The sequence below is a fragment of the Vulpes lagopus genome, chromosome 12 (genome assembly GCF_018345385.1).
Source record: "Vulpes lagopus strain Blue_001 chromosome 12, ASM1834538v1, whole genome shotgun sequence".
NCBI classification, from domain to species: domain Eukaryota; kingdom Metazoa; phylum Chordata; class Mammalia; order Carnivora; family Canidae; genus Vulpes; species Vulpes lagopus.
The window spans coordinates 6129021-6137740 of NC_054835.1; the positions used below are offsets into that span (position 1 = coordinate 6129021).

General features: G+C 53.7%; 1 non-coding gene across 1 annotated transcript; it reads left to right on the forward strand.

The window, feature by feature from the left end:
• The first annotated feature begins 338 nt into the window (after positions 1-338).
• On the forward strand, positions 339-549 carry LOC121474383. The gene has a single exon (XR_005983389.1). It is a non-coding gene; the product is annotated as a small nucleolar RNA U3 (small nucleolar RNA).
• The last annotated feature ends 8171 nt before the right edge of the window (positions 550-8720 follow it).

Below are 8720 nucleotides of genomic sequence, written 5' to 3' on the forward strand. Positions count from 1 at the left end.
TCTCGTTTTTTAAAAGCACCTGCTCCAAGGGTAGAATTCCCCCTGGGGGTAATCAGACATTTATTTATTCATAGCCTTCTGGCCAGGAGGAGAAGCCCTCCCACCCAGAACTCCCCAGGGTCCAGCTGCCTCTTTGCCTCTCTCCTTCTCACTGCAGTGTAATCAGAAGTGAGCCAGCCCTGTCTTGTCTCGGCTCCACAGACTCCAAGCTGTGTGGCCCTGGACAAGTGACTTACCTTCTCTGAGCCTCAGTTATCAACTGTCAACTGGAGTTCATGATATACCTGCTTTGTGAGGTTGCTGAGAGTGATATGATCAAAGTGATCAAAGGGAATGACAAGACTGTATTTTCAGGGATCATTTCTATAGTTTGTTACTGATGAAGTTTTTCTGAACATCTAGAACCTCAGAAACCATGAGGAGGGCGCAGTATTCCCTCCTGAGTGTGATGCCAGCTCGTGGTGTTGCTTCTGCAACTGCCATTTGTCATAGATAATTGTCCTTCTCTTCCTTTGGGAGAGCAAGAGGGAGAGGATGGCGCTGAGTGGTCTCTGTTACTTAAAAAAAAAAGACGAAGGCCAGAAAGAGGTTAGTGATTACAGTACCTGGCACCTGCGAAGTGCCCAGAATTAAAGGGGTAAATACTTCTCACTATCACTATATTGTCATCATCATCATTATGGAAATCCCTCTGTTTGCAAGCTCAGAGCCTCATGCTTTGGGCCTTTAGGGTTAGCCTCCTTATTGTAATAAGACAAGGAAACTGAGGCCCAGAGTGAAGAAAGATTTGCCCAGGGTCACATGGCAAATTGGTGGCTAAGCAGAAAGTGGCTCTCAGCACCCCCCACCTCCTCCACAGTGGGATCCCCATCACTTCTCCTTTGCTCCCTCTCCCCAGCTCCGGCCCTCCTCTGGTGAGCGCAGGGTCAGGCCCTGGCACCCAGTCCTTCCCAGGCAGAGCCAGGGAGAGAAGTGGTGGCCCTGCTTGGAAGAGTAGGCTCAGAAGCCCAGCTCGTTCTCAGCCCTGGCTCTTTGTCTGCTGCTTTGTGATGGTAAGTGCCGCTCCTAAATCAGTTCTGTGACACCGTTATTGTTGCCCAGCCCGCAAAGAGTCTAAACTTTTCCCCTGAGGTCAAGAATGTGGCCGGTCCCCAAGCCGCCAGGAGCAGGGGCCTGGGTGGCTGGGGGTGGGGCTGGGGCCTCACCCCGAACCGGGCGAGATGTGGAGGGGAGGGGGTCAGCGGGAACAAAACGCTTTGAAATGCCTCCTCTCCATCACTGCCAACATTGTCCGCTGCCCGCGGGGGGCCTGGCACCGCCTCGCCGGGGCTCCGGCCCCCAGCCCTGGCCAGGCCCGGCCCAGCTTCTGAAAATGGACAGAAGGCTATTGTCCCTCTTCGAAGTCCTTTGTCTGCCCCAGTTCCAGATGTCTAGGCTGGGACCAGGGAGCTGACCCATGGTGGGCAGGGGGGAGAGGACAAAAGGGGAGAGCACGGGTCACTGCATCCTGAGGGGTCGTTCCCAGACCCTGAGATCCCACCCAGCCATGGCCCAGTCACCTTCTGGGCCGTCTCAGCTCTGGGATCGTCCCTATTCCTTGTCCCTCCTCCCCCTCCCACCAGACCAGGTTCCTGCCTCAGGAGGGAAGGCCACAGGGGTGCAGGAGTTAAGAGCTGGATGCCTTGGGATCCCCACAGCTCTACCCTAGTCATTGTGATCTTGGGCATGTTGTATCCCTCTTTCGGCCTGCTGTCCCCATGGAAGTTCCACGGACCAGAGTTCATTGATTCACAAGTAGCAACAGAGCCCTCCTGTGTGCTAGCTCCGTGCTGGGTGTGGGGGTGAATGGTGCTGGATGGGCCACTCGACCCTTCCAGAATGAGGTTAGTAGTCTGTTAGTAAGGGGTAACATTCCACCCAAATTCTCCGTGTTGGGTACTGGGCCAGCCACCTCACCTGCATGATCTCATCCTTTTTACAACAAAATCAAGGATGCAGAATATTGTTCTGACACCCATTCCCCAGCTTTGGACATGGAGACTAGGATGTCAAGTCACTTGCCCCAAGCCAGGCTGCTGGAAACAGCAAAGCCGGGATTTTAGCCCAGGTTGACCCACAGCCACCGAGAGGAATGATCTGCTAATGAATACTTGGAAGGTACAGAACACAGAGCCTGGCACTGCTCCGGGAGCTGGTAGTATTAACTCCACCCATCAGTTATCCCGTTTCTTTTTTTTTTTTTTTTAATATTTTATTTATTTATTCATGAGAGACACAGAGAGAGACAGAGACATAGGCAGAGAGAGAAGCAGGCTCCCTGCAGGGAGCCTGATGTGGGACCTGATCCCAGGACCCCAGGATCATGTCCCAGACTGAAGGCAGACGCTCAGCCGCTGAGCCACCCGGGCGTCCAGTTATTCCATTTCACAGATGGCCCTACTACTGATGCTCAGACCAGGAAAAGAAAGTGGGGGTGGGGAGCAAGGAGCTGGGGGAAACTGAAATAGCACCACCACCACCAGCTCGGAATTGGGGAACCACCAGGGCTTGCCAAGGAACGGCAGGCAGCCCAATTCTGTGTGGGCTTGAGCAAGCAACTTAGACTTGCCATGCCTCTGTTTCCTCATCTATGAAATGAAAATCTTCGGGATCCCTGGGTGGCGCAGCGGTTTGGCGCCTGCCTTTGGCCCAGGGCGCGATCCTGGAGACCCGGGATCGAATCCCACATCAGGCTCCCGGTGCATGGAGCCTGCTTCTCCCTCCGCCTGTGTCTCTGCCTCTCTCTCTCTCTCTGTGACTATCATAAATAAATAAAAAATTAAAAAAAAGTTAAAAAAAAAAAAAAAGAAATGAAAATCTTCCCTACTTCATGGGCACAGTTGCAAAATTAAATCAGATACCACATTTAAAGCACTTAGCACAATGCCTGGCACTCAGCAGGATGTTCTTGATAGCTACTACTACTATTATTCTGAAGGGGGCTCTCATTTGTCCCTTTGAACCCCTCTCACCTGGGGTCACCTGAGGACTAGGCTCTGTTGAGGGGAGGGGGTGTCAGGTTAGCAATTGTTGAGGGGGGGTTGGGGAGAGCAATGCTTGGTCTTCTTGGGGTCTCTGGAAGTCTCTCAATAGGCTACTCCCAGGGGAATCCCTGGGTGGCGCAGTGGTTTGGCGCTTGCCTTTGGCCCAGGGTGCGATCTTGGAGACCCGGGATCGAATCCCACATCAGGCTCCCGGTGCATGGAGCCTGCTTCTCCCTCTGCCTATGTCTCTGACTCTCTCTCTCTGTGACTATCATAAATAAATAAAAATTTTTTAAAAAATTAAAAAAAAAATAGGCTACTCCCAGGGGCCAGGCAAGGGCATGATGTAGGAAGGAGCTGGGCCCAGAGGAGTTAACAGCTCCCAGGCCCAGGCCCAGCAGTGCTGCCACGCTGCAGCCACAGCCACAGCAAGGATTTTAGCAGAGGAGCCAGGACTTCTTCCTGATGGGCAAAACAGCTGGCTGCCTGGGGAAAACAGCTGGCCTGGCCCCAGCTTCCTGAGGACTGAGGCAGAGCCTCAGAGGAGGGTAGCTCTACATCTGGGGTCCTGGGAGACGAGGGCATGGCCAAGAGGGAGAGGGTGGTCCTCTGGAGACATTGGGTGGGACCCCTGGAGGCGAGGGGGTGTGGGCAGATTCCTAGAGCCAAGGCCAAGGTATGCTAGGTCTAAGCAGAATGGGCAGAGTGATTCCAGCTGGGCAAGGGGTCTCAGTCTTCCCACAAAGAGGAAAGATGAGGAGCAGGGGAGCCGATGGGGGTCAAGCTTGCACTCAGTCCTGGGTCTTCTTGGAACCGGGCTTGGAATCTGAGCTAGGAAGGAACCCAGGCGGGTATCCTGGACTCCTATCTGCCGAGCTGCACCCAGGACCAGGAGCAGGGCATGGGCTCTTCCTCTGGCCAAGATGCTGGGCTCCCTTGACCACAAAGCAGGACAGGGGCCCAGAGAGCCCCCAACCCAGGAGTCATGAAGCTGGCAGCTGGTAAGAGCTCCATCCATGCATTCTCTCCGCTGTGCGCCCCTGTTCTTAGCTTGCTTGGCTGCCAGGCTGTGAGGACCCCCAACCTTGGGGCTCTGTCTGGGCCCCAGGGTATCTCTAGGCTGCCCCCACCCATTGGCAGGAAAGCAGTACCTGAGACCTCACATGAGGTTGGGTAGGGTAGACAGAGGGTTAATACGGGTATAGCCAGAGTCCAGTGGCCAGAGCCGCCTGCCTGGGCTTCTGACCCCCAAGCCCCACAGTCCAGACACCCCTAATTTCTTTCTGACCAAGGGGGCTTCTCTAGCCCACCTTCCTAACCCCGAGGGAGAGGGGGTTGGCCCCTCCCTGGGGTGTGCCAGCCTCAGTGCCTCTCTCCCTATTGAAAGCCATCCCGCAAAGACTTTGCCAGTGAGCAGGCCTCAGAGCAGAGGCTCCCAGCGGGGGAAGAAGGTGCAGGGGAGGGGGACAATTCTTCCGGGGTCTCTGGGTCCCAATGCCAGACCAAAGCTTGAGGCGCTGGCGCCACCACCTGGCTCTGGCTAGAACCACAGTGACTGAGGGACAGGAGTGAAGATGCTGTTTTGGGTGGGGTGAGGATGAACCAGAGCCTAGTTAGATGTTGGTTCAGGGTGGTTTGGACCTATTCAGCCAGATGGGCCCAGACCATCATTTTTTTCCCAGGCGTATAATCTACATTATGTGGAGAATGAAGCCATAGGCCCCATAGAACAGCTGCTTCAAACTTCAGCCTACATCAAAATCACCTGGAAGCCTTCTTGGTTTAACCTCCACTCCCAGTTTCTGATTCAGTAGGTGTGGGGAGGGGCCTATGAGGAATTTGCATTTCTAACAATTTCCAGGTGAGGCTGATGCTGGCTGGTCCAGGGACCATACTCTGACAACCACTGCTTTAGTGTTTCTGTGAATTTGGCCCAATATTACCTTTGTAGAGGATGTCCTATTTTTGTATTTTGGAGCAAAAAATGAGTGGAAGTGGCAGTACAGGTGTATGATCAGTCCACCATAGTTATCTCCCACCCCCCATACGTCTATTGAGAGCCCACCCTATGTCCTGCTGGCCCTGCTCTAGGACTGGGGATAAAATGGTAAATGAGGTGGATGGGTCCCTGCCTCAGAGCTACAGCCAGGCAGCTGTGGCATGTGATCTTCCCACCTGGGAGTCTTTTTTTTTTTTTTTTTTTAAGATTTCATTTATTTATTCATGAGAGACACAGAGAAAGGAGCAGGCTCCATGCAGGGAGCCCAACGTGGGACTCGATCCTGGAACTCCAGGATCACGCCCCGATTGAAGGCAGGCACTTAACCGCTAAGCCACCCAGGTGTCCCCCCACCTGGGAGTCTAAAAGGCAGCTCAGAATAAGGTCCAGACAAACCCTGAGTCACATTCCACCAGCTTCTTCCCAGATCTTTCCCACTCAGTAACTAGCCCACCAGGCAGTCTAGCTGCAAAGCCTATCACCTCGATTCCTTGCTCTGTCTCCCACATGTAATCCCACAAGCCTGAAGGGGCTCTCCTGTTTCCACCCTTGCCCCCACAGTCCACCCTCCATGTGGCAGCCAGAGCAATCCTTTTAGGACAAATCACTTCACTTCTCTGCTTACCCCCTCTAGTGTGTTCCTATTGCATTTAAAAAACATCCAAAATCCTGTTGCAGCCTCACGGCCCTAGGTGATCCTCACTTCTTCCCACACTCCCCTAGCTCCCTGGGCTCTAACCACTGGCCTCCCTGCCTGTTCCACCCCTCACCCACCAGGAGACCTTGGCCTGACCTGGTCCCTCCAGTGGAACATTCTTCCCCCAGTACTACTCTTGGCTGGCTCCCCTTGTGCCCTGAAATAGCTTCACTGACTCTTTTTTTTTTTTTCCTTAAGATTTATTTATTTATTTATTTATTCATGATAGACACAAAGAGAGAGAGAGAGAGAGAGAGAGAGGGAGAGAGGCAGAGGCATAGGCAGAGGGAGAAGCAGGCTCCATGCAGGGAGCCTGATATGGGACTCAATCCCGGGACTCCAGGATCGTGCCCTGGGCCAAAGGCAGGCGCCAAACTGCTGAGCCACCCAGGGATCCCTTCACTGACTCTTCTACTCAACGTTGCCTCACACTCTCAGCTACTCTCTGTTCTTATTAGCTGGTTTTATGCCATTCATAGCATTTACCCTTCTTTGAAGCTATTTATTAATTTATCAGTATGTGTCCCCTCACCAGGATGTGAGCACCCTAGAAGCAGATACTGTCTTGTGCACCTTCCAGCTGCACATTTAGTGAGCATGTGCTCAATAAATACTTGCTGAATGAATGGGATTATATAGGATGCCACGTCAAGGGTATGTCCCCCAGACATGACATGCAGAAGGCTTTCCAGAAGAAGGAAGTTTAGACTGAGACTGGAGGGCCTGTGGGAGTTGGCCAGAAAGACCAGTTCAGGCAGAGGGAAGAAACAGGGGTGGTGGGGGCGAGGATATGGGACAGTCATAAAGCACAGAGTGTTCAGGAAACTGTACCTCGCCCAAATCGGCTTGAGCATCAGATTGGTTGGGGGTGGTGGGGAGTCAGAGGCATTGGAGAAACATCATGCAGACCATGCAGGGCCTCAGTGCTCCTGAAGGGGTTTGAACCCTACGGTGACAGCAGCAGGCAGTCCCTGAAGGATATTGACCCCAGGCATTTAGAAAGGGTGGCTGAGTGCAGAATGGTTTCCAGGGAGAAAGCGTGGGGAGCAGGTCTCTGGGAGACCCTGTGGGCCCGGTGAGCAAAGCTGGTGCCCTGAGCCAGGCAAGTAGCAGTGCAGAAGCAAAGAGGTGTCCATGTGCCAGAGATGTGGAGGAGGTGGGCCTGCCAGGATAAGGTGATGCAGTGGGTTGAAAGAGGGACATGTCCTCAGTGACCCCCAGCTGTCTAGCTCAAGGGGCCAGGTGGCCAAGGTGCCGTTTGTTAGATTGGGGAGGCCACCAGACGGGGAGCATGTTTTGGGGAAAGGTTGGGGTTCTGTTTTGAACAGGTGGAATTTTCGGGTACCTGGCTGGCTCAGTCAGTAGAGCATGTGACTCCTGATCTGAGGGTGATGAGGCTGACACCCCCCCCCCCCCCCCCCCCGCTGGGTGGAGAGTTTACTTAAAAAAAAAAAAAAAAACTGTTGGAATCTGCATCCAAATGGGCAGTGGAGACACATGTCAGTTTTCTAGAAAGAGAGTGGCCCATGTGCTCTGCTGCTGAAAGCGAGCCCTCTTGGATGAGGAGGCAATGTCCATTGAGGGGGGTGACCAGGAGGATCCTGGTGTTGGCAGGAGCAGTCTGGCTAGAGCAACCTTGGTGTGTGTCAAGCCATGAAGGGAGATGAAGGAAGGTCTCAATAAAGCAAAGCACACATCCCCATTCCAGATGTTTGGAGAGAGAGACAGATAAGGCTGCAGCTGGGGGGCCAGCAGGCAGCTTGGTGTTTTCGTATTTTAAGCTGGGGGAGATTTAAGTCCTTTGGAAGGTCAAAAGGAGTGCAGCCCGGGTGGCTCAGCAGTTTAGCACCGCATTCAGCCCAGGGCATGATCCTGCCTGGAGCCTGCTTCTCCCTCTGCCTGTGTCTCTGCCTCTCTGTGTCTCTCATGAATAAATAAATAAAATCTTAAAAAAAAAAAAAAAAAAAGGAAGGTTAAAAGGAGCACCCAGAGGAGAGGGGGCTTCTGATGGTCTAGGAAGGGCAAAGGGATGGCATTTGGAGCTTAGGGACCATTTGACCGTGAGGAAGGGTGGTGCCTCTTCCACTGTACCAGGCAGGAGAACTGGGGCAGACTTGGGGGCCAGGGATGGAGGTTTGTAGGGTGGAAACGAGAGGTCCCAGGTGAGGGCTTCTCTTTTCTCCAAAAAGTAGCATGGGAGCTTCAGAAGCTATGAAATGCCACAGAGGAGAGGGGGCAGGGGCATAGGAAAACTGGACTGTGGGGCCTGGTGAGAGTCCAGCTGAGAGTGGAAGTTCTGAGTCTGCAGTAGCCCCACCGTGCCAAAAACCAAGATGGTTATATGGTTTTCCCAGGCAGGGATGATGGGAGAACCCGCAGGCAAGGGAGGCAGTGACAGGATGGATCGATCACTGGAGGGCATGGGGAAGGAGGAAGGAGACAGTGGGAGGCATTCAGGGAAGGAGAAGGAGGAGGAAGAGGACTTGAGGCCAGAGAAAAATTTGGAAGCACCAATAGGATGGGCAGAGGCGCTGGGATGACTCTGGGATGGGTAAGGTGGGGTACACTGCTTCACTTTAGAAAGGGAATTCCCATTCTGGGGCTGCGAGTGCCTTCTGGGAAGAGGCTACCATGCCAGGGGAAGGGACTCTTCTATGGGGCCTCAGGCCTTTCATTGCAGGGCCACTAGCCACCTAGAAGCTTTGGGGCCCAGTGGAAGCTTGGGAGCCACGCTGAAGACCAGGATTCCTGGGTTTGATGCCGCTACGGGCTGTGGCGTCACCAGGCAAGTCCATTCCTTGCTGGTTCCCCACCCCTCCCCTCCCAGCAGAGATAGTGGGCACAGGCTTAGCCGTCTTCTTGTCTTCTTCTCTGACCCTGGGAAGAGCCTGAAGGGAGATCCAAAGCTGCCATAGGAAAGTAGGCCTCCCGGTGGGTGGGTGAATGGAAGGGGAGCCTGGCTTCCTCTGCATTCCTATCTTCCAGCCCCAGCAACTCTTCC